Source organism: Pezoporus flaviventris, unplaced genomic scaffold (genome assembly GCF_033815535.1).
Source record: "Pezoporus flaviventris isolate CSIRO_AGI_PZ_B2104156 unplaced genomic scaffold, CSIRO_AGI_Pfla_v1 ptg000093l, whole genome shotgun sequence".
NCBI lineage: Eukaryota > Metazoa > Chordata > Aves > Psittaciformes > Psittacidae > Pezoporus > Pezoporus flaviventris.
Window position 1 is genome coordinate 3,196,556 of NW_026892641.1, and position 25,005 is coordinate 3,221,560.

Genomic DNA, 25,005 nt, shown 5'->3' on the forward strand with positions numbered 1-25,005 from the left:
ATGAAAGCAGGGATTGCCTGGGGTGGGAGCGCTCCCTTCGCCCAGGAGCTGAGAACTTGCCTGGGCAACAGAGAGCCTGTTGTCAGCCCAACACAGGAGATCATTTTCCATTCATGCTCCATGCCCATTGTCTGGCCCACAATGGGCATCCCCAGCCTCAGGGAAGGTGGTGGGACCACGTTGGGGTGAGTGTCCTGCCCTGTGCACACAAGGGATGCAGTGTGGTCCCTCCTGGCTCAATTCACACACGGAGCAGGGCTTGGAGGAGTCTTGTGTTTTCTCCTTTCATTCCTGATGGGGCTTTCCTCCAGGCTCAATTCCCACTTTTCCAGCCAAGTCTGCAGGACACGGACACCCTGGTTGAATAGATAACACACAAGCACAGACTCTGAGTAAGGAAATCCACCCAGACTTTGTCCTTACGCACCCATTGGGTCAAACTTCTCTCCTAGTGTTTTCAAGGGTGCCTATAGGATTTAAGATGAGGATCTCTCCAACTGAGGATAAGTTTGGGAAAGGCCTTGATGTCATTTAGGCTGTTTTGCATCACTTAAATGACTTGACCTTATCTGCAAATACAGATGCAGAGCAGGGAATGTTTTACCTCCTCAAGGATGCTCTGGGAGTAGGGATCCTATATCCACACGTAGAACCATCCTGCCAATTAAATTCATGCCCTTACTACAGCATTTCTCTTCCATGTCCCCTTCCAAGCCCTTCAATCACAGCCCATGAGCACGTGGAGATGGGCTGACCCTGTGGTCTTCATAAATCTGGACCTGAACAAACAAAAGAAGAAGTAATGAGGCGGGGGGGGGGAACCTCAACCAGATCCCATTCCCAACGCCTGGCATCACATCCCTTGCTGGCAAAATCCATCTGGCTCCAGATGGACACCAGGCAACTGATCCGGAGAGGTTCTGGAAGAGCTGGATTCCATGGAAGAAGCACTCTGGGATGGAGAAGGGCAGCACGAGGGTTGACACCAAAGGCTTCTTCCAGGAAGCTCCTCCAGTTCCCTGTTGGAAGGGAGCTGCTGGGAGAACTCAGGGAGAGCCCCCTAAAAGCAGCCCTTGCATCCCTTGCTCCACACTCCTAAAATCCATGATTCCTGGACGCAGCCTTGCCCAGAATCATTGCCCAAGAGCGAGGCTATGAATAGCTGGAGCAATAACGCCTAACACATGGCTGTCCAGCTGCCTTTCCCACATCAACCACCTCATCAAGCGATAAGGGGAGGAAACCGGGAACGGCTTTTCCAGCCGGAGCCACAACACGAGATGAAGGATGCAGGAAACGTTCCCCCAAGCTTCCATGGCCCTCCTGCCAAAACAAGCAAACAAACAAACATCTCCAAGTTCAGCCTGGCTTTGTGCAGGGCTATCGGGAGCCGGGGACGAGGCTGGTTTTACATCCCAGCTGGAAGATCGCTTTGCTGGCAGCCTGCAGGGATGGCGACGGGAATGCTGGTCCATGGCCAATGTGGGTGACAGGACACACACAACAATGGCCCCGGATGGAGCTGGAAGGTTTCGATAGCAGCTGAAATGGGGAATCAGCAACATTCCTTCCCCCCAGAGGCTGCCGTGGCAGGGATTAAAGGACTAAAGTTCAAGGGGAGCGCGAGCCAGCGTTGCTCAATGCTGGCAAAAGGTCCCCAGTCATGGAGAGTGCTTTGCATCCCAGAATGGTCTGGGTTGGAAGGGACCTTAAAGCTCATCCAGCTCCAACCCCTGCCACGAGCAGGGACACCTTCCACTAGAGCAGCTTGCTCCAAGCCCCATCCAACCCGGCCTTGAAGGCAACGAGGATTTGGGTTTCAGCTCCCAGGGAGATCACTGCCCATGCATCCACTGAGCCTTACAGAACCTCACAGCAGGACATTGAAGCCCACGGTGCCCTTCTCAGAACCTCCTGGTTTGTGCTGCTCCCTTCTCCCTGCTGCTGGAATCTGCGGAGCTGCTGCCTCTGCTTGGGATGTGGAGCAGCCCCAGCCCCAGGGCTGGATGGAGCCACGGATGCTGATGCCTGGGCACACTGTACGTGATCCAAGCTGCAATCCCAAACCACCTCCATCGCGCTTGTGACAGGCATGGTGGCCCAGAGCCAAAGCATGTCCAGCGGTTGCAGCAGGGCTCTCCACCCCATGGCAAAATAGAAGGAGGAATGAACATGCCCAGCATAGCAGGCATTAAGAAATTCCCTGCTCTTCCTGCACACAGGAGCCTCTCATGGCCAAGACCTCTCCCTTGAGCCTGTGGTTTCACCACAGGCAGATGAAATCGAGGAGATAGGCTCCGAAAGCTTTGATGTGCAACCACCACCAGCCTCCTCTCTGCTATTCCTCCTCCCTCGCGCCAAGCTGCTGTAATAGATGCTTCCCCTCTGCCCCCGTGACTTGAGGGTCCCTGCACAGATGAATTCATCACTCACATCACAGCCACAAGGCGGGAAGGCCAAGGAAAACACGCATCCATCCATCAGCAGAGGCTTGATGAAGCTCTCCCCCTCTTGGAGGGATTCACCCTGGGACTTCAATGCAAAGCGATGGCTTCAGTGAGGCGAGGCGGGATGGGAGCCGGAGCTCACCAAGCTGCATCAGCCCTGCAAATCCCACCGAGCACAGAGGGATGCTGCTGACAGGATGCACTGGGGAGGAGCACAACCCGACTCCGAGGTGGTCCCAGCCTTTGCCAGCCAAAATGGTGTACTGAAGAAGAAGGGGAAGATGTCGGTGCTGCACGTGCTGGTGGTGCTGGTAAGAAGGCAGCACGGATGGGATGGATGCCGTCAGCTCACAGCCGCTGACCTTTCTGAACTGTAGAACAAAAACAGTGTCCTTATGGTTTAAAATAGCCCCCCAAAAGGGAAATAAGGAAAGGGAAAGCGAGACAGATTCCCATGAAGGCAGCAAAGCCCAGAGCTTCCCTTCATCTTCCCATCTTGCCTTCCCGCAGAGGCACGGCTGGACCCTGGCTCATCTCCAGCCCCCAGCTGGGCGAGCAGCAAACATGTTCCAAGGCAACAAACCATCTGATCTGTGTGACACAGGGAGCTGAGGGGCACTGAGATGCTCCCATTCCCATCACAAAGGAGCAGGAATCCTGCTGGACCAAGCGGGATAAAAGATGCTCCATCACCGTCCGCACCGAGCGGATGAAGGGATGGGGTTTTTTGCTTAAGATGGGAGGATGAGTGAGGCTGGGGGGTTCACAGCCAGCCCAAAGGCAGATGGGGTGGGCATGGTACCAGGCATTAGCAGAGGGAGAGCAGGGCTGGGAACCATAACCCCATGCACACGTCTCATGGCTCCTGCCCGGCTGCTGGCATCAGGATACTTGTAATCCTGACTAATCCAACCTTTCCATAGGCTGTCAGCACAGGACATGCCTCAAGGAGGCCTCCTCCACCTCCCACCTCAGACCAGTCAAACCTGCAGGGTGCAAACCCCTCAGAGAGCTTGGTGCCTCTCCATAAGGGTGACTATGCTGTGTGCTACGTTGGTCTTTGCAGGGTTAATCCTATGGGAATGCAGCTTGAGAGCTCTGTCTCCATGGGATGCGATAGGAGCCCCGAGGAGGAGGGCTCAGCAGACACAGCCACGGCAGCACAGCCATGGAAGCAGTTGGCCAAAGTCAACAGTGATGTTGGGAGAGAAGGATCATGATGGATCTGAACATGCCCCATGTTTGCCTGGAGCTAAAGGATAAGGAATGTATGTGCTGACAGGGTGCTGGCAAAGAAGAATAAGGGAAACAAGAGGCTGCAGCAGGTCCTCTCCATGCCTTGGTCCCCCCTTGAGTGGATTTGGGTCTCTTTGGATGGGAGACGGCGCAAGAGGGAACCAAGATCAAGGCCTTAAGAAGTGTTGGCACTGCTGTAAGTAATAGGTGCTTACCACAACATTCTCCTGCCATTGGGGTCCATTTCTCCCTCACATTATTTACTGTTAAGTTGGGTCTGATAAAACCCCTAATTTATATCTGGTGGGAGCCCGGGTTCTTCCCTCCCACTGGCTCCAGCAGATCCAAGTGCTGTAACTGCTGATCTAAGGGGAATGTGCTGCTCACGCTCCCATCGGCATGTGATATATCATGATTAACAGCCTCTCCTCCGTGATATTACCGGCCCCAACCCGTGATCTTGGGAAGGATTCAAAGCCTGGCTTATCAGCATAAAACTAAGCTGCTTCAGCTTAAAGCAGCAAACCTCAGCTCAGGCTGGAGGTGATTTATTACGAACCATGGGCTCTGGAGACAGAGAGAGGGAAAGGAAGCCACAAACCCCACAGCCAGCCTGTACAAGTTCCAGGTTCTAATCCAACGCAAGTGACTCCATGGCTCAGGCTGAGAAATCATCAGGGATTCATCACAAGGTAGAGACCAGCAGCTACAATGAGTGCATAGGCAGGAGCGATGCTCCTGCATCCTTGCTGGGTACCCCCATCTGCCATGCGCAGGACTGGGGTGACAAGGGGGATGTGGCACGTCTCTGGGATGTTCCAGCATCCTCTGTTTCGCTACAAGTAGCTGCAGTGCCTCTTTTGGGCAGCATCCCCTCTTACCCAGGCAGAAATACTTCCTTCTAGTATCCAATCATTTGTTAAAAGCAGGCAGCTCTATGCTAAATACATCAAAATCTCACCGAAACCAAGGCAAATGAGCTAAAAAGGTACTTCACACTGGCAGGTTTTTTACAAGAGCAAGACAAAGTGCTGAAAACCAAGTGAAAAGGTATCAGAAACAAGGTGTTGCATATGCAAAGCCTTTAGATTTGGAATAAACTCTCTTTTTTCCCACCAGGAAGCTGTTACATCCCACATCTTTCATACAGAAAACACTAAAGGTGTTATTAATGATCACCAAAATCCGAGGACAAAAGCATCAAGGCCAGGTTGGATGGGGCTTGGAGCAACCTGGTCTAATGGAAGGTGTCCCTGCCCACGACAGGGGGTTGGAACTGGGTGAGACCCAAACCAGGCTGGCCTCCTATGATCTAGGACCCTCCTTTCCCTGCTGACTGCCCAAAAGCTGTTGTGCTGTAAAGCAGGTTATATGGATACAAGAACAGTTATGTGGGGATGGCAATGTGCTGAAGGGGCTGTTAAAGGCAGGGGTTTCATTCCCACCAGGGCCAAAGCCTAGGAGAAGAGCTGCTGGCATCCAATACCCACCATGTGTGTCCTTACTGCGTATTTGATACCTATATGGAAGAGGGGGAGAGGAAGCAACATCTTCCCTCGCTGCCAGAGCTGCTGCCATTCAAGCTGTGAACTTTAGCAGATGCAGTTTGCTGTCTGCTTCCCAGCAGTGATAGCCCAGGCCCTTGGGGCTTCCTTGTGTTTGATCTGGAGCTGGCACCGGGGGAACCAGACAGGGAGAGGAGATAAGAGCCGAATGCTGTGCTCTGGGGCTGTCACCCACACACAGAGCATGAACATGTGGGAAAGGCTCAGGGACAGGCTCAGCCTCAGCTGAGAGAGCTGGGCTGGTTCAGCCTGGAAAGAGAAGGCTCCTTAAGGGGAGAGACCTTAGAGCAGGTCCCTTCCGACCCAAACCAGTCTGGGGTTCTATGACATGAAGAGCATAGGACAAACTCCTCTCTCTTCCCCATTCCTGAAGCCATCCTGGCTCCGATTGTGCCACGATTTCCCCACCTCTGAAAAAGGCTTGGAGCAAATCCTACTGCTAAAGGGCTCCTGAGGTTTGTATCAAACCCAACAGCCTGCAGGGACACATGGACGGGCCCTCAGCTCCCCAGCTTGACCCTCTCCTTGCTGGGACCCCATAGGAAGCCCCTGGGGACCCTGTGCTAAGCTGAGAGGCGGCACAGCCTCGCTGCTGGGGTCATTCCCCTCCAGCCCCATAACCTGCTCCCTTAGCACGAGCCTCTGTTTGTGCATTCCTGGTTTATAGGGAGGGAAAGCCAGCAAATATAACCTGAGCAAGCAGGGGAGCTAATGAGCTGCTCTCAGTGCCCATAAAAACCAAGCTGCAAAAGGCAAGGATGGCCTGGGGCAAGGGACTGGTGCCTGCTTGGTCCCTGCTAACCAGGGCTACCAGAGCTTAAGAGATGCCAGACCCCACGCAAAGAGCAGTTCTACACCTAAGGGAAGAGTCTATGGTCCCATTTGGGGCTGGATGGAGGGGCTGGGGCTCGGGGTCTGCACTCTGCCCACCCTCCATCCCAGCCAGCATCTCAGCATGCGTTTTATCACGTTAGTAGGTGCCAGTGAGACAGCCCCTAAGAGCAACAGCGTGAGGCGACTCCCAGCTTGCTGCCAGCCCACCCACCCCTTTCATTCCCAAGTGATCCCCATCACCCTCCTCAGTCTGTGTCCCTTCACTTCATGTGAAGTGCTTCCACTTCCTTCTCCCTGGAGGAAGGGAGAAACATAAGGAGGGAGCTGCCAAACCGAGCCCAAACCCAAAGGAGCTCGTGCTGCACCTCTTGCGACATCAGGGGTTTATTCTAAGCCCTCATCTACCCTAAAGAAACCCATTTGCATCGCTCTGATCCAGCCAGCACTTGTAGGTAAGCAAATAAATGACTAAAGCTTAAGTAAAGCTGCTTAGCAAACACAGACTGAACCCCACACTTTCTTTCCCCCCCTTCCCCTTGTTTTAAAGCTGGGCAGAGGACGTTGGCAAATGCTCTCCCCGTTCCTAAGAGCCCAGCAATAGTTCTCTGGGATTCGGTGAAGAGGAAGCAGAGGAGAGGGTTCATTCCATGTCACCAGCACTTCAGCTCGAGTGGAGTGCACGAGAAATCACTTACACCTAAGAGGAACATTCAAAGCCCAGCGTGACAATCCCGAGCCACAACCCCATCTGAGGACACGAGGCCACACTCTGGGAATGACCCACATCTGAGAGACAATGGGAAACGGAACCCCAAAGGCACAACCAAAAAGAGGCCCCCCCCAAGCCCTAAAATCACTCCTGCATTTCCAAGTATATGCCACTGGGAAGCACGAGGCCTCAGCATCACCAAGCCCATGGGCTCAGTGCTGGGAGGAGAAGGCAGAAGCATCAATGCCTGCATCCTGCGTGGAGCTGACATCAGTTCCTCTCAGTTTTATTGACACGGCCCCAGCTCTGGCCTGATTTCTTTAATTGCCTCATAATTCCTGCAGCACTTAAGAGCTTTTATAAGCCCCCTGCTTTTCCCAAGGTCAGGAATGAGTGCCCCCACCTCCCCTGTTTCCTTCATCCCCAAATAGCGAGCAGTAAAAGGGGAACGCAGATGCCGTTTCCACGCACTGATGCAGTTTAAAAGAGGGAAAACTACTCACAATTTAAGGAGCTTTGTGGCCTTTCCTGCCCTTTGTGCTGCCAGAAGGGACCCAGAATGGTGCAGGAGAAGATGTTAGAACATGAAATGTGTCCTTCACCCCCCGGGGGCTCAAGGCTCCCACTTCAGGGAGGGTTTGGAATGGGGCTTTGTCAGATGCTTTAGAAATCGCTACCATCTCCTGCAAGACATAGAATGAGCTTAAAGCTATGAAGTTCAGTGGGAGAAAAGGTCTGGTGGGTGGTAGGAAGCATAAAGCAAGCAGGGGTTGGCTTTATGGCAATCAGGAACAGACTGAAGCTATACAAGACTCTTAAGCAGGGTTTAGGGCTGGTTGGAGTCGTAGCCAGGTGGGGCTTTCTAGGGAAGGTTCCCCACTAAAACAGCCACCATCCAACAACCTAGGCACTGTTTAACCTGACATGCATGCAGTCTATGATACCTGTGAAGATATCATAGAATGGACCACCTCATCCTGCTTTGAGCTTCTGCTTTCCCATCTTTTGGGGAACCACGACTGTAGAAACCTGCACTGTATCAGAGCAGGACGATGCTCACGGGTGTCTGCATCAGCTCCAGGCTGGAGCAAGGACAAGCAACACACCATCCCCTAGGAGAAACAAGGCTGCCTGTCGAACCAGCTACCCCAAAGGGAGGGAATGGCCCAGCTGTGGCTCCTCTGCTGGGGCACTGGAGCTGCTGGCAAAGAGCTCATCATGTTTATTCAGATGAGAACAATTTTCCTCCCCTTATGCTCTCAACCTGGAGGCCTCTGGGTCCCTCTGCCAACAACAACACAAGGCCTGCATGGGGACTGTATCTATTTCCACTTGAGCTGTCAGATGGCTCTGGGGGAGGCGGGGGGATGCTGGGTTCACTGGGCTGCTGGTGGAACCAGCCCCCTCCTCATAACTCACCTTAGGAGTGCTCACGGAGTCACCCGAGGCCACGGGGATGGACAGCGGGGGCTCGGGATGTCAGGGAGCTGCACATGCACAAACAGACACAGGCAGGGGGGAATTTGGAAGCCTGGGTCTATTGGAGGGGCCAAGTCTGCTCTTCCCGTGAGAAAGTGAACCTGGAGCTTCCAGTGAGCCTGGTGATGCTCTGAAATGCCTCTGTATCCTCAGCAAGGCTTCTGGCAGCACTGGAGAGGGACACGGCTTCTCCTGACCCTGGGTACCAGCATGAACAGGAATAGCACAGCACACAGGCACTGAGGAGCAAGGTCCCAGATGAGCATCCCCATGTCCTGGGAGCTGCTTTCTTGCACATGGCTGTCTCCATCCCTTTACACGCTTCCCAGGAGCATTCCAGACCGCAATGGGCATCATCTCAGGGCTGTGCTTTAACAGACACTCCCATACCCTTCCCAACCCAAAGGCATAGGCAGATTGCTCCTAAAGCTCTGCACCCACTCTGAGTGCCTTCAGAGCCCCACAGTAGAGGAAACAGCCCTAACAGCCCCCAATACATGGGTTTGGGGTAACACCAACTTCTTGCTGCATTCTGACAACCCCACACAGAGACATCCCTATTGCAGTGCTGTTCAATTCATGCTGCGACTCAATCATGTCCTTAGCACCTTCAGTGCTGAAGAAGGAAACGTTTCCAGCTCTGAGACTCACTGAGAACCTCAGAGACATCCAAGAGGGAATCAAACTGCAGAAAAAAACATGATTTCAGGATACCCAGAGATGGAGAAGTGGGGACCAACTAAGGACAAAGCATGGATGAGGCTCTGTGTTGGGATAGGGAGAACTCACCTTCGGTACATCAGGGCTGTGATTCCCTACAGCTCCTTTCCAGATGGCTGCAGGGATCTAGGCCATTGCTCCTGTGAATACAGCTGCTGAGAGGAATGGGGAAGAAATCCCCCTGGAAAGCAGCTATGGAAAGTCGGCCACCCTCGAGGAACTTTCTGCTTGGCTTTCCTGTGGTGTGAAAACCATCCCAGATGAGCTTTTCCTAATGGGAAAGAAGGAAAACCTAAACCAGAGGTTTGTTAAAGCTGCCCATCCCCTGCACACTGCCCCCAGCCCTGACCCACAGACAGGGACACAGCACTAGCCCAAAGGCAGTCCTTTACAGCCCTAAGCCATTAACCCCCCCCGGCCTGGAGCTATGGTACAGCCCTGCTTCCCTCAGCTCCCTTTCCCCTAGACTTTGCTCCTTCTGGGATTTTAGCCACTCAAAATACACAGTAAAGACAGCATTCCACATAGGAAAAGTTCTGTGTGGATGGAACTACCAACCTTGACTGGCCTTAGTCAAAACCCTGAGTTTTATCCCCTTTCTGCATTGTCCACTGAAGCTCTTGAGCATCCTCACTCTCTTCCTGCATCCTCCTGCATCCTCCCCAGGCTCCTGGTACCCATCACACTCTGTGCCATGACCACTGCAGAGCTTTGGAGCAACCTGGTCTAATGGAAAGTGTCCCTGCCCATGGCAGGGTTTGGAACTGGATGAGCTTTAAGGTCCCTTCCAATTCCATGATTCCACGATTTCTTGGACTCATCACCTTGCAGAAGATACATGAAGCAACGAGGGGAAATACCATGCAGAAAGGAAGAGACGAGCGAGCCATGCGGGATGGGATCATAAGGAGGGATGAGGGTGGCAGGTCTCTCCATCCCTGCAAATATCCCACACACACACTGACATCTGCCTCTGCTGGGAGGTCAGGCATGGAATTAGCACCTGGAAAGGAGGATATTTGCCTGTGCTGGGGAGAGTTCCTAAGGTGGGCTGTGGAAAACTGGCCGGCGGCTCCGCAGACAAAGCCTCCCTCCTTCCAAAGCAAACAGCACTGCTCCAAGCACCAGCACATGGGGCTGTGGGGCTCCCAGCCACCTTGGAGTGTGAGGGGGACATGGCAAAGGAACTATAGCCCTTAACTCTTGCTGCCCTGCCTGCCTCTGGGCTTGCAGTGCTGCCCTTCGGTCCAGTGGGGATGCTTCATCTGCACTCGTAGCAAGAAGCCATCGTCTCCCCCCAGAAACCTGCACATGTATTAGGAAAACAAGCTAAAACCTCTGCCTATGGCATCAGTTGTGCTCAAGTGCTGAGCTCAGGACCCTTCTGCACACCCAGAGGCCATCCCCGAGCGCTGACCCCATCTCTCCATCCTCCCTCTGTGCACAATCCACTCCTGGTACCCAAACCAGCCCCAGTCCTGATAAATGCCAGTGCCCAGACGTGACCTAGGTGTGAAGGGCAGTGGTGGGTGATGGCTGAGGGCCAGGCACCCCCTTATGAGATCCCCCACTGTTCTCCACGAAGAATAGCCCCTTGTCCTGCTCTGACAGCTCCTCCTCAACCAAAGGGACAGGGAGTAGTGGGGCAGTGTGGTTTCGGGGACAAAAAGCATTAGTTTGGAGACCCATAGACAAAAGGGGGGGTCAGACAGGGCTGCTGTACCCAGGAGTGATGGCTTCCCACCAGGATGCTGGCATTCCAAAAGGCAAAGGGCTGCTGCCCCTTCCCTGTGAAGCTTTGGTTATTGAGGACCAAGGGATACATGACACAAGCGGAGCAGTGTGGGTGGAAGCGGGTCCTCTGGCTGCATGGCAGCATCTCACGTGAAGCAGGGGAGGCACCAGGCAGGAATCTGCTTCGAGCTGCAGCAAGAGTTTATTTTTCCAGCTAAAATAATCGAGTTTAGTGGAAATTCCCCCCCTTCTCAACCTCTCCCATCCTCAGGAATGGCTGCTCAGCTGGATGGGAACCAAGCTGGCATGGCAGGAATCACATGAAGAGCCAGTGTAGGTTATGTCATGTATTTTCCAACCCAGCATAGCTGGGGGGTGCTTGTTTTCTTCTCGCCACCAGGAAGGTAAAGCCCCAAACGTCACTGCTTATGGAATTTGCTATTCCTGATGGCAGATACACGGGAGGGGGCACACGCACTGCTCTGCCTATGGATGTGTGCTCTTTGTGTCCTTCTGCTGAGCTCCTGCTCTGCAGATGGAAATGCTGCACACGGAGATCACGGAATCCCAGCCTGGTTCCATGGAATCCCAGCACCTTGCCACCCTCACAGGGAAGAACTAAGAGCTCATCTCAATCTCCTCTGTCAGGTTAAAGCCATTCCCCCTTGTCCTGTCCCTACATCCCTTGTCCAAAGCCTGTCTCCAGATGATAAAGGGATGGGTTGTTGCTCTGATACTGCAGGTGTAAGCACTGACAGAGCTCTCTACACGTTCTCTTGCTGCTCTTACACCCTGAGCACGGCAAAGGTAGAACAAGATGCACTGAGCAATGCTAAAACCAGGCAAGTAGCAGGTCCATGGCTGGAGCAGAAGCCACTCACCTCTCTCAGCAAACCCTTCTCCTGGTGCAGGGCCTTGTCCAGCAAACACCAACCGGGATCCTGGGGGGAAGTGGGATGTTGAATGCCTGACTTCAACCATCCTCTTGTGGTTTTGCCTTCCTGAGCAGTAGAAGTGAATGAACCTGTAGGACAAAATGCCCCAAACTTGCAATTCTTTATACAGCAAGACATTGTATTACATAGGACAGGTATCCTATGTGAAACCCTGCCATGATTAAAGCCACATCTATATATTATTATAGATTATAACCATCGCTCTGAATCAGAATTAGAGGCCTGTTTGGGTGCGTGTGGACTCCAGACAGCACCTGGAGGGGTTCTGCAAAGGAAGGGAATGAAAACCCCACCAGGCAGAAGAGATTTGAAGAGAAAACAAGTGCTGCTTGTGGGAATCCCGTGGTGCATGAAGATGGATGGAGACAGAGCAAGTGCCACCTCCCTGGCTCACTGGGACCAAGGTGAGAAGCATCCCCATCTGCAAACCCAACCACGCTGCTGCATTCCCCACCTGCTGCCGAGAACCATGAATGCTTTGGGTTGGAATGGCCCTTGAAGGCCATCTCATTCCAACCCCATTGCTGTGATGGGGAGAGAACCCCCTAGGAGCAGGAGAAACCCTTCAGCTTGGAGCTGAAGCATGGCAACTCCCAGGCCAGACGAATGCTGTGGCTGCTCCAATGCGCTCATTGCACATTGGTGTTTCCCACCCGCATCCCAAGCTCCTGGGTTGGATTTGGGCAGCACAACTTGGGCATAGCAAAGGAATTCAGCGTTAATAAACGCTGAGGCAGAGCCTGAAGTGTTTATTTTCCAAGGGCAGGCCATTCATCCAGTACCACTGCTCTGTTCCACTGCATCGCCCTCTGCTTATAGAAGATTAATGAGACACAGCCTGTCTTTCACCCTGACCAGTGTTGCAGGCACCAGGAGGAAGGCCAGATTTGGGGTTCATCTCCCCCTTTCTCCTCCCTCTCTGCCTGTCGCCACCACACCAGCCTGGAGAACACAGTTCTCTCCCCTTGTCATGCACTGAAACACAAGGGTTCCCGACTAGAGTGTTTCCTGGCTCCTTCAGCTGCCCTCTGCAACCAGCCCTCTTTCAGCTGGAGCCTCCTGTAACGTGGGGAAGCTGCAAGAGAAGCGATGGGACAGGTCAAACAACGCTAAAAGGAAGGAGAATGAATGATAAGGAGAAGACAGCTTAGGTTTAGCCTGCCCAAAGCACTCAAGTGGATTAGGGGACTTACCAGAAAGCATATGGTGATGCCCAAGAGAGCAGACACCATATAACCAGTTATATATGCTCTATATAGATAACCATAGATATATGCTATAACTAGTTATATATACTGCACATATATAACCATAGATATATGCTATAACTAGTTATATATACTGCATATATATAACCATAGATATATGCTATAACCAGTTATATATGCTATATATAACCATAGATATATGCTATAACTAGTTATATGTACTGTATATATATAATCATAGATATATGCTATAACCAGTTATATATGCTATATATAGATAACCATAGATATATGCTGTAAGTAGTTATATATACTATATATATAACCACAGATATATGCTATAACCAGTTAAATATGCTATATATAGATAACCATAGATATATGCTATAACCAGTTATAAGGCACCAGGCTAACAGCAGTGTGATGCTCAGATGGCACTTCCAAAGGACACAGGGCTATCCCTGCTCCAGAAAATGCTCCTTAGCACGTTTAGCATCACCCCCATACTCCTCCTGCTGGGCTCCTGACCTGCTCAACCAACAGCTTCACCATGCAGCACCCACGGGTGCATCTCCCATTGTCCTGCCCAAGGAAGATGTGTGAAGCAGCCCAGCTCCACCTGCAGCATTGCCAGGCTCCATCCCCTGCTCATCCCAGCGACTGGGTGAGCTTTAAAGCCTCTTGCAGCCCAAACCACTCTGAGTCTGACTCTAAATGGGGCTGGATTGAAACCAGCATGAACGTGTCACCGCAACAGCGCTTTTGCATCCCCCCAGTCTATGGCTGGGGCAGGAGCAGTTGACGTATTTCTCCGGCACTCAAAGCTCAACCTGAAAAGCTGCCATTGCCATTAAAAGCAAAGCCAGCTTTGTAAGAACTCCATACGTTTCCATTTCTTTTCCCTCCTTCCTTTCCTTCTTTCTGATTCACCCTTCTGATATTTTGCTTGGACTCCAGTCCTAACATATTCATCCTTCTTAGCACATTTTTGGGCTGCTTCCACCATTGTTCTTGGAAGCTTGATTTTAAGGACATACATTTAGATATGCAACCTGGTCTCCCACATTAAAAACCTCCTTTAGGCTGGAAAGGGAAGAGCTTAGAGCACTATGAGCCCACATAGAGCCTGCATTGGCTTTGGGAAGTGGAGCAGCTAAAATCAATGCAACCCAATGCAATGAAATAACACGATGAGATTAGAACTGCGTGCACCAGATGGCCGCTCTGATCCTTATCTGGTGGGGAATGCCAGCTTTCCAACAGGACAGCATCACTTGCCTTTTCCTTGTGAAGTTCTTGCCTTATTTATTTGCTTGAGATCAGAAGAGCTGGGGGAAGCTGCCTGGCAGAAACACCAACCTTATGCCAAAGGGTTTGAAGTTGGAGCACAAGTTGGCTTTTACAGGCAGGGGTGCAGGGGGAAGAGGTGGAAAAAGGGTCATTTCTGCCTGGGGAAAGGCCCAAAATGATTTGGAGAGATGAAGGGGCTTTTTCATCATGCAGGAAGCCCACGATGCAGTGAGGTTCCAGATGGGTTTGGGGAAACAGCGGTGGGAAGGATAGATAGGAGGTGCCTGTGTGGTTATGGCAGTGCTGAGTGCCTCAGCTTATACTCATTACACTCACTAAAGCCCTTTTTCAGCTCTTTAAGGCACCCACAAACCTACTTTTAGAGCTCCCTCCCTTCTCCTGCCCAAGGGATGCTGCAGCTCTGGGGCAGCATCCATCTATCCCACACCACTAAGAGCAAACTCAAGGCCACGGCACACAGGCAGCAAGATCCCACGTGGAAGTGATGACCTGGGATAATAAGAACCTTGGCTAAACCTTCACCAGAATGGCTTTGAACTGAAAGAGGGCAGATTTAGATTAGATATTAGGAATTAAACCCAGGCAATCGACTGCAACCAGGAGCTTCCTTAGCATGGAGAAGCTATGGTCCATCCAGGAGCATCCTTGCAGCAGCTTCTCCTGGGGCATCCTAAAACCCCAAGTGCTAGAGCAATACACAAGCCACAGTCATGCCCTGAGTGCCCATGGAGACATTCCAGGGATCCTGTCAAGGAAGGAGGCACTGGGATACGTCGGAGGAGCAGCTGCACTGCTGCGGAGCTGCTACTCCCCAGGGGCTCAGCTCTCCACCAGCCCATAGAGTGAGATGTTGTACCTTGTTTGTGTTTCTATGGTATTACCCTGCCTGCTGGCTCCCCTCCTGCAGCCCCCCCCCCCTCAAGCTAAACCTCTGTGAGGTTAATTATGAGCACGAAAAACGGCCTCCCAAGAGCAACGGGGCTTGATTTAAAGTCATAAAGCTGGAAATCTCGGATTTGATGACGAACCCTGGGGAGAGCAGCTCCTATTAGCGCTCAGCAATGGGCCACAAAAGACCAAGGGGAAAATTCCTGCTGGACTTCTCTCCTCAGTCCACTCCCTGGCTTCATTTTCCATCCCCACATCCTTCCAGCCTGCAAACATATACAGCGTTGCCTGGGCAACTCGGAGACGAGATATACGTACACCGAGGAGTGAGACAATCTCTTTCCTCCCCGATTGCCTGCAAGGTGGAAAAACTCAACCTCCCCTGCTCTTACAGCAACGTCAGCTTCGACCAGGCACACTCACAGCCCAACCTGCTCCTAAACGTGCCACCTCCTGCTCCTCTCGTGGGCATCCATCCCCAGCCATCCCGCATCCCAGAGGAGGATGCTCAGGACACGCAGGCTCGCCAACACACGCACGTTGCCTGAAGATGCCTTCTCTCTTGCCACATCAACTGGTTATACATTGCCACAGGTCTCATGGGACCAAGAAATCACCCTTTTGCTCCCAGTCCCATCACCATCTTTGCCAGTAAAGTTCCTCTTCTGGTATTTACCCTATCAAACAGAGGATGGGCTGGTTCAAAGCTGTGCCAGGGGCATAACCAGCTCTCCAGCTGCTCCATCACACCTCATCTCAAATGGAGAGCTGCAAAACAAGGGTTAGACATCCCCAAAACTTCCTTCAGGGGTGACTGTGAATGGGAAAACTGGGGTAGCAGAGGCAGGCACATCATTATCCATAAGGACAAGGTGAAATCTGCTTCATTTTATCATTTATAGCCAAATCCAAAGCATCTCTTAAAGGTGCAGCTCCGCAGGAACCTGAGCCAGGAACGGGCTGTGAAGGTAAAGCTGGTTCCTGCCATTAAAATGTGCCAGTGCTGGGACAGGGAGAAGCTGAAGTGCAAACAAGATAAAAAAGGGTGGGAAAACGTGATTTGATCTGCTCTGAAAGCAGTAACAGCCCCACTGAAAAGCCTCACAAACATGTAATGTGTGGGGTGGAGCAGGGGTAAGGTCATAAATAACCATAAATAGAGCCAAAGCAAGATAAAATAACTGTCTTCAAGTACCACCACCTTTCATCCAGAGGGGCTGTTTTTAACTGGTTTTACAGGGAATGGATGTGGCCACCTTTGGGCTGGAATGCCAAGCAGCTCTGCCATGCAGGAGGGATGGATTTACCCCATTGAAGTGATGAGCTGGCGTTGCTCAGCATTTTGTTAATGCTGTTATTAATGACAACTTCTCTGCAATGGTCATCAAACACTGTCTTGAAACACTGGCTGTGAGGCCAGGCTCTAACTAGTAACAATAAGGTGAGGCTGATACAGGGACAGAGCATCATCTATGAAAGAAACCAGTGCAGGACATGGAATGGGGATGCTGGGTCCCTCCCAAGCCCTTCCAGTCCTTTTCCCCTCTGTATGGTTGATAACTGGGTATTCCAGGTTTCCACCACAAGACCTATTCCACCTCTGAACAAGTCTTTTCCCTTTAAAGGCTTGAGATTCAAACCATCAACCTTACTGTGAAAGCAAGGGGTTTGCTCCTCTTAGAGGGCATGAACGCCACGTTCCCAGCTGAATTACTCACATCGTACCATAGAACCCTAGACTGGTTTGGGAGCACTGACTCAGCCCTATGGAGCACTGGTTGGGAATACAGACCCAATCCCGAGTTAAAATGCAGGTGGAACATCAGGTAGTTGGGCTGCATTGCTTTAAATTGGAATTTAGGCAAGAGGCCAAGACTAACACCCCCCCTCTTGCAAATAGTGCTGAGGGCTCTTTAACAACCACAGTGGTCCAGGCCTGGGTTAATGTCTTATCCATAAGTTATTCAGTATTTCCTTTTAAAGACAAAATAGTTGGAATACCTCTCTTTCTTTAAATTGCAGTTGTGGCTGCTACAACTAAGCCTCTGCCCTGTTTCCGTCTGCAGCACCAACACTGGGAAGCAGATTTCCATGGGAGTCCCACCTCTGGAGGCTTTATGGGAACTCCAGTGTTATCAGGTTTATAGCAGTGCTAATACCCACGGAGATAAAAGCAGCCTCCTTGCTCCCATCACAGCTTGGTGGGGCTGGGAAAAGAGCATTCCAGGCTGCTGGTCACGTCTTGGTGTATTCCAGGAAGGTTTCTGGAGTAGGAGCATCTCCTGGTGCTTCCAAAGAGGTGACACTGGGAGGTGATGCCCAGAGGAGGTCCCTGAGGTAGCTGCAGTAACCTGAATTTGCACCAAACCAGCATCCCATAGTCAGTGACCTGACTCCATCCTGGTCCTGAACACCTTGGGAAACTGGGAGAGACTAACCTCAGGTCTGGATGCATCCGACATCCCCAACCTGCTCGGGAGTGGTGTCTTCTTCCCATAGCAAAGTGATTTACGTTTCTCTTCCCCCCTTTCCTTCAAGTTTTGCAGACCTTTGTTTTAAAAAGGAACACAGCAAAGCCAAAAGCATTTTGGTTTCTGGCACCAGAACTCCTCTTGGGAACTGAATTCCCACCGAAAGGATCACATTGCTGGGGAGATCCAGCCTGAGATAGAGATAAATCCAACGGGCAGACAGAGCACTGCGAACCCTCTGCAAGCATGGAGTGGAGGGGCTTGTCTGGGATGATTCTGAAGGGAATCCTTTGCTAAAGCTTGGAGCTGCAGCCTAAAGTCACAGCTCTTTGGCTCCCAAAGAGTAACATTTTCCCAAGTGCCCCAAAGCCTTTAATCCTAATGGGATTTAGGGCTTAATTTCTTCAACAACTTGGAAGCACGTCCCAGGAATGATTCTCACACCCCACTGCATGGCTTTGTGTGTGAACTGGGCTGGATTTAAGGACCACCACCATCTCCTTCTCTCCTGAAAGAACTCTTCCACATGGATGCTTGCAGGTAACATGGATTTGGCCTTTGCTTAGATGATCCCAGTGCTACAGGGCCCCCCTCTTTGATACGAGCTGCTAACAGCTACTGTAATGTTACAGCTGCTACCGAGGAGCTGGAAAGGCCATTGACAGGAGGAGTTTTCCATCCATCCCGAGCGCAGACATCAGCCACATTTTTGGAATAGCTCAAGGAATCGGGATGCCAGAGATGTGTCATTGGTCTGAGGGGTGGGGGGGGGAATGACAGGAGGTTTGATGTCCCGTGCCACACTCAGTGCTATAAAGCTCTCTATGTGAATACACGGATATATATCTCTCCATACATAAAGCAAAGAGATTCCATACTTGTGGAAAAAGCACTCAGTAAGCCTAGTTCCCCTGGAAGCACTTGGTAAAAACATCAGGCACAAGGTTAGGGAAAATATAGGAATACTTCACACAGATGCCTGACAGTGGCTTTTCCCCCCCCTTTTCTTCTTGCTTTTCTAACCACAGTGTTGTGAAGAGGGAAGAAATACCAAGCAGATAGAAAATGGGCACTCTGGAATGCCAGGCTCCATGATTTGCAAAGGGAATTCTGCCTAATCCCTACCGGACACAGCTCAATGTACAAGTGGCACCAAGCAAAGGTACAGATGAGGCGCTGCAATGCAAAGAGATGCTTGCGGCATTCCCTGGGTCTCCATCCTAGGATCCTGCAAAGCTTTGCATTGCTGTTGCTCTCAGCATTGGGCATAAACTCTCCCAAAGTTCCAGCTTCAGGTGCATTTGGAGTGAAAATAAAGCCACAGTTTGGGCTTTAAGCCTCTGCTCTGGTTATTTCCAAGTCACAGCATCACAGCCAAAACCTTCCCTACCACAAGCACTGTTGTTCCTTCTAGTAAACACACTCAGGATAAGGGATGGAGAACAGCTCTTCCAAGGCATTAGCCAGGGCCTCAGCACCCTCACAGGGCAGAGCTTCTGCCTAAGAGCTCATCTCAGTCTCCCCTCTGGCAGGTTCAAGCCATTCCCCTTGGCCTGTCCCTACATCCCTTGTCCCAAGCCCCTCTCCAGGTTTCCCCTTTAGGCACTGGAGCTGCTCTAAGGTCTCCCCCTCAGGAGCCTTCTCTTCTCCAGGCTGACCCAGCCCAGCTCTCTCAGCCTGGCTCCAGAGCTGCTGCAATCCTTGGAGCATCATTTACCAGCATCCAGCAGAGATGAAAGCGGGGGGTGAGACCAGAGGACATGGTGATGGGCTGCTCCCCAGCCACGTCACCTCTGCTTCCCCACCAGGAACCGAGGATCTGCGCCCTGCAAAGGGCTTTGGGCTCCCAGCTGAATAGCCCCATTGAGATGCCTGTAACTGAACACATCTCAAATCACTACACAAATGAGGGGTTTTGGATGCCTCGAGTAAAAGGTTCCCTTGCTTTCAGCTCCCCCGGCACAGCAGGATGCTCTTCTCCTGCCAAGGAGCCAGGAAAACAGGAAAAGCCAGGAAAACCACCCCAAAAAGAGGGGCTACACCGCTCCCAGCCACTCTTCACCTGCACTGGGGGTTTCGCTGCACCCACTGGCCATCCTGTAGGGAAAACACTGGTATATGGAGACTGGAATGGCGAGATAGAGGAGGGGAAAAGGCTGGATTATCCTCTTGGATCCACCGGTGTGCCAGTTTTGTCCTCAAACAGCACAAGGAACCACAAGTCCACGCTGGTTTTTGGAAAGCATTCCAAAAAGGAAACAATTTTGAGAAGGTAAAAATAGTCCCTTAGGACTTCTTCAGATAACCTCAGCCCAGGTTTGGATTCTCTCAGCCCTGTAATTTGTGATCCGAAGCACAACGGCACTTCTAAATTGTCACCTCCTAAATTTAGCGGCACGAATGGGAATGGAAACAGGACAAGGCATTCCCAACAGGCTGAAGCCTTGACTTGATAGGAAACCCTTCAGGTTTTGCCCTTTTCTTAGCTGAGAAAAGCCAACAGCATGATTTGGCCTGAGCCACAAACTTAATGCTTTTAACCCCCCGGGAACCATCATTCACCCAGGTCAGGCTCCGTGTACCTGCCCTGGGACACCTCGCACAAGGCAGAGCTGAAGACTTGCTGAAGGCTAAGCCAAGCTTTTCAGATGGGTCCTTCCAGCCCATTTAAGCTGAAGAGCTGCAGATGCCATAAGGAGGTTTGGGCTGGAATTCACATAATGGTTTGGGTTGGAAGGGGCCTTAAAGCTCGTCCTTAAACCCACACATTCCATTAGAGCAGCTCGCTCCAAGCCCCTGTGTCCAACCTGGCCTTGAACACTGCTAGGGATGGGGCAGCCACAGCTTCTCTGGGCCTCACTGCCCTCCTAATACCCTATTTCAATCTCCCCTCTGGCAGGTTGAAGCCATTTCCCTTGTCCTGCTCCTACATCCCTTGTCCAAAGCCCCTCTCCAGCTTTCTCGTAGCCCCTTTAGGTATTCATTCATAAAAAAAGCTCCATGTTTAATGAGATGACAGCATTAGCTCAAGTTTAAGGCAGTTTTTAAGCTGTTTCCATGTACAGTTCCTAAGTGTGGAAAGAACAGATGTGCCGGAGACCGAGGTTCGGTCATCCCTGCGACACGTGCTTTGGATGCAGGATGCTCTCCCCTCGCATCCAAGCCCGGGGTGTGGGAATTGGCAGCAGAGGAGGTCGAGAGGGGAAGTTTGGGTGGACCCCGAGCTGCAAAGGTGATGGGCAGCCACGGCAGGGCTGACCTCAGCCCCACTTACATGGCTTGGGGATGATTTAAAGCAGGCGTGGTGGGGCTGGGTGGGCCTGGGTGCTGGATGCGGTGGGCTGCAGCCTAGAGGAAGCCTGCCCGTAATGACACCCAAGGGGGTCTGAGGCCTCTAAAACCCCCTTAGAGCAGTGAGCCAGGGTGGAAATAAAGCGTGGGGCTCCTTATTTCAGCCACACACCTCCAGCTTTTCCCCCAGATATGTGGGAAATAGCCGGTATTCCATGAACTCCCCATAGCTCCTGTAGCCGGGAGGGAGCTTTTAATGGATTTACTCCTTTTTTAATGGAATTACTCCTTTTTTAACCATTCCTGCCCTCAAAGCGGGTTTCCCTGACCAGAAAAGCAGCAAACCCATGTAAATGGGAACAAAGGGAAGAAAAGAGCGAGCGAGCAGAGCTCACGGCTGTGATTTGAGGGGAGTTTTCCTGCTCCACACAAGAGATTTGTGGCCTCAGTGGTTAAAATAGAGGCAAGGGAAGGAAAAAAAAAGACAACAAAGCAGTTTGGGTCAAAAGGGAGTGAGTCTTTGGAGAGCTTTCAGGAGCTAAAAGGCAAATCTCCACACAACTGCTTTGGGTCAATGTAATATTTTCTCTGCTTTAACCCAGTGTTGCGTTCCCCTTTGATTCATTCTTTTAATTGGGTTTATGCTTGTAGTGCAGGCGAACGTTTTCACATCCAGAAAGCAGGGTCAAAAGGGTGTATTTAGAGAAATGTTGAAGGAAAACAGCTCCCCATCCAAAATAATAATAATCATCATAAAAAGAGACCTTTTTTTCCTGGCCAGAAAGGACTTGCCAAATGAGCCTGGTATTTGTGACTCATTGCTCCAGCACGTACTCGAGTGAATTTACTATTTGTCAAGGCAAAAGAAAGGTTAACCTCACTCTAATGAGAGCACATATACCTCAGGGGCACGGCAACAGGCTTGCTGGAGAAGAAAAGGGGTTTCAAAGACCTCCTATGTGCTCCACTGTTGTTTCGTGTCCCTGCACGAACTGGGTGTAAAATAGAGATGAAACCCAGGCACTAACCCCCTTGCACCTCACTCCCTGTCCATATACCTGCAGGAAGACCTTAGTCCAGCAGATACGGGTTGAGGGTTATTTCCATGGCAAAGCAGGGCATGCCACATGGGATTGGTCAGCAGGAAAAGCCACTGGTGGTGCTGGCATCTCTCTTCCAAAGAAGCCAGTCCAAGCATTAATAGGACCTTAATATGTATTAGTTTCCCCCTTTCCTGCACATCACCCCAAAACCCCTTCTACTACCTCAGATGCCCTTTTACTACCCCAAAATGCCCTTCTACAACCACAAAACCCCTTCTACTACACCAAACCCCCTTTTACTACCCCAAACCCCCTTTTGCTACCCCAAAACCCCTTCTACTACACCAAACCCCCTTTTACTACCCCAAAACCCCTTCTACTACACCAAACCCCCTTTTACTACCCCAAAACCCCTTCTACTACACCAAACCCCCTTTTACTACCCCAAAACCCCTTCTACTACACCAAACCCCCTTTTACTACCCCAAAACCCCTTTTACTACACCAAACCCCCTTTTACTACCCCACAACCCCTTCTACTACCCCAAACCCCTTTTGCTACCCCAAAACCCCTTCTACTACAACAAACCTCCTTTTGCTGACCCAAACCCCCTTCTACTACACCAAACCCCCTTTTACTACCCCAAACCCCGTTTTACTACCCCAAAACCATTTGTGGCCCATTCCCATTCCCTCATCCAACAGAAGAGCATTTCTAGGGAGGCTCAGCAGCATCAACAGCCCAGGAATAGCCCAACTCTTTGAATCATCCCAAAGTCACTTGGGATGCCTCCAGTTCTCCAAGTTAGGATTTGCCCCTGGGATTTACATGCCCCAGGAAAAACACCACTGGGACAACTGAACACTCAGTGAAGGCTTAAATGCAAGAGGTGGAATTACAGGTGCTGATAACAGAGTCCCCAAGCTCTGCTTTGCTCCATGGTTCTCCTATGGAGCTTCCTCCCTTCAGGCTCAACACCAAAAATCCCTGCTAGGATTGCTTCAAAGATGTCCATGAGGTCATTTTCCCAAGGGAAGCTCGTGCTTTCATTTCAGTGGGAAAAGCTCACTGAAAACATCTGATTTCCTTGAAAGTGTTTGACTTGAGTTAGTGGAAAAGCCCCAAACCTGTAAACTGAGAAATTCCACTTCGAGCACAGAACGATCCAGCTTTTGGCCATTGGCACTTTATTGCTTTTCCAACAAAAATCAACATTTTCCTTGTTCTTTTGTCCTGGACACATCACAGATGAACATATTTCCTGGGCAAACAGCACATGGGCCTCAACTCCACATTCAGGCATCTCCATGGGACTGGAAACACGCAGGACTCTGGTTTCCAACTGCCTGGATAAGGATCTGAAAGCAATGCTTGAGCATGGCGATGCTTCCAAGACCACCAGAGCACATTATAGGGACATTATAGGGATAAGACCTCTTCACATACAGAGATGGCCACAAATAGACTCAGTTCCATCTCCCCACTCCCTGAAGCTCCCTTGGCTCAAGCACCGCTTCAGTTGCCCCTGAATAACTCAATGCCATTCCCCAAAGTTGTTGTTTTCCTTCTTTCCATGAAGGCACCTGCTTGTTCCCGATGCTGCTAATGAATAATCCCGCATTATCCATGAAGTGCTCAATGGCACCATGATCTCATCAGGCATTAACCACGCATGAGACCAGCTTAGCAACCAGGCAAAACACAGCAGCACAAGCTGGAGACCACTCCAGGCACAGATGGGCTTGCTGAGTACTTAGGAAACAAACCCTTTCCCTGGTGATAAGGACATGGGCACCAGGAGAGATGAAAGAGGCTCAGATGGGGCTCGGGCCGTGTGCTGGATCCCACTCCCACCCTGATAAACTTCATTAGATTCCTTAAATCCCATTGTCCATCCTTTTTTACCTCCTCCTTCCTGCTGCTCGTCCCATCTTCCCCATTGACCTCTCTGCTGCAGCAGAAGCATGTGTGGGATGAGACCAACACTTCCACTCAAGGCTTTTTCAAGGCATACACGAGCAGAAACAGCCTCAATGTTTCACCAGCAGAAAATCCTCCTCCTCGCTGGCTTAGGCACTGAGAAGAGAAGCAACCAAAGCAACAGCACTGGGGAGACCAAACCAGCACTGAGCCAGGCTTGTCCCAACCCAGTGGCAAGGTGAAGCACTCGAGCTGCAATAAACTGAGGCTTCATTGCATCACAAGCCTGGAGCCTGGTGCCCTTCATCCCCATCCTGATCAAAGCCAGCAGGAGCTGGAACAGCAGGATGGATTCCACTTATCTAATCATCAGCTTTTCTGTCCCCAGACACACTGGAGCCAAAGGCTGGAGTCCCACCAGGATTCACCATGTTGTTTGGCTTTAGGAGGTTCCCTTCTGATGGGAGCTTGAAATTCCAGCCCTGCAATGGGGAGATGGTTCCTAAGAGGGAACAGACCAGTAGTTAAGTGCAGCCTGGCCCCAAATTGTCTCTTGTCCTGTACTTCTGTGAGGCCCCTGATCTCCATCCTTTGCACTCCAGGTCCTGATTCTACAGAGCATCTTGACGTGTTCACATGGGAAGAGCCTGTTACTTCATATTGAAACAGGCCCTGATCCTGCTATCCCATGCCCCACATGACACTTCTTGATCTGGAGGACACGGGGTGACTCATGCTAAGCAAAACCACTTGCATCACTTGAGCAAAATCACTTACTTAGGGATTGTGTGAAGGACTTACAAAGCTCAGCCTTACTCAAGTTAACCCCACTCTACCACCCCTGAACAGAACTCGCTCTTTCCAGGCTGGGTATTAATCCCATTCTGGTTTGCATTGGAAGGGACATTAAAGCTCATCCAGTTCCAACACTGCCAAGTGTGACAAGTCTTAGTCACCTCCTAACACCAAAATGGGATTACCAGACTCGGGGTGGAATGGGACAGTGGCTGGAAACCCCTTTCTCTCACCTTCTCCCACTTCAGTGCAGGGAGAAGGGGTGTATTGTATCTGCACAGGGCACTTGGATCAATCTGAAGCCTCCAGCTTGATACTTTAGGGCATCATTAAACTCTCACTGATGGGAAAACACCACCCTTCATTATAGTTTTATATATGAAATCTGGGTTTCTTC

At 51.1% G+C, this 25,005-nt stretch overlaps 1 protein-coding gene and 1 long non-coding RNA gene across 4 annotated transcripts in view; one reads left to right on the forward strand and one right to left on the reverse strand.

The window, feature by feature from the left end:
- The window catches only part of NFRKB (nuclear factor related to kappaB binding protein), a 254,050-nt gene that overhangs the window by 171,173 nt on the left and 57,872 nt on the right, over positions 1-25,005 (forward strand). The gene's annotated exons all lie outside the window — the stretch shown is intronic.
- LOC133280955 (uncharacterized) overlaps positions 9,131-25,005 on the reverse strand; it is a 52,667-nt gene continuing 36,792 nt past the window's right edge. For all 3 annotated transcript variants that reach the window (XR_009747319.1, XR_009747317.1, XR_009747318.1), the window contains 2 exons: positions 11,606-11,748; positions 9,131-9,261 (listed from right to left, as the gene is read on the reverse strand). This is a non-coding gene — a long non-coding RNA (uncharacterized LOC133280955). The remainder of the gene's footprint in view (positions 9,262-11,605; positions 11,749-25,005) is intronic.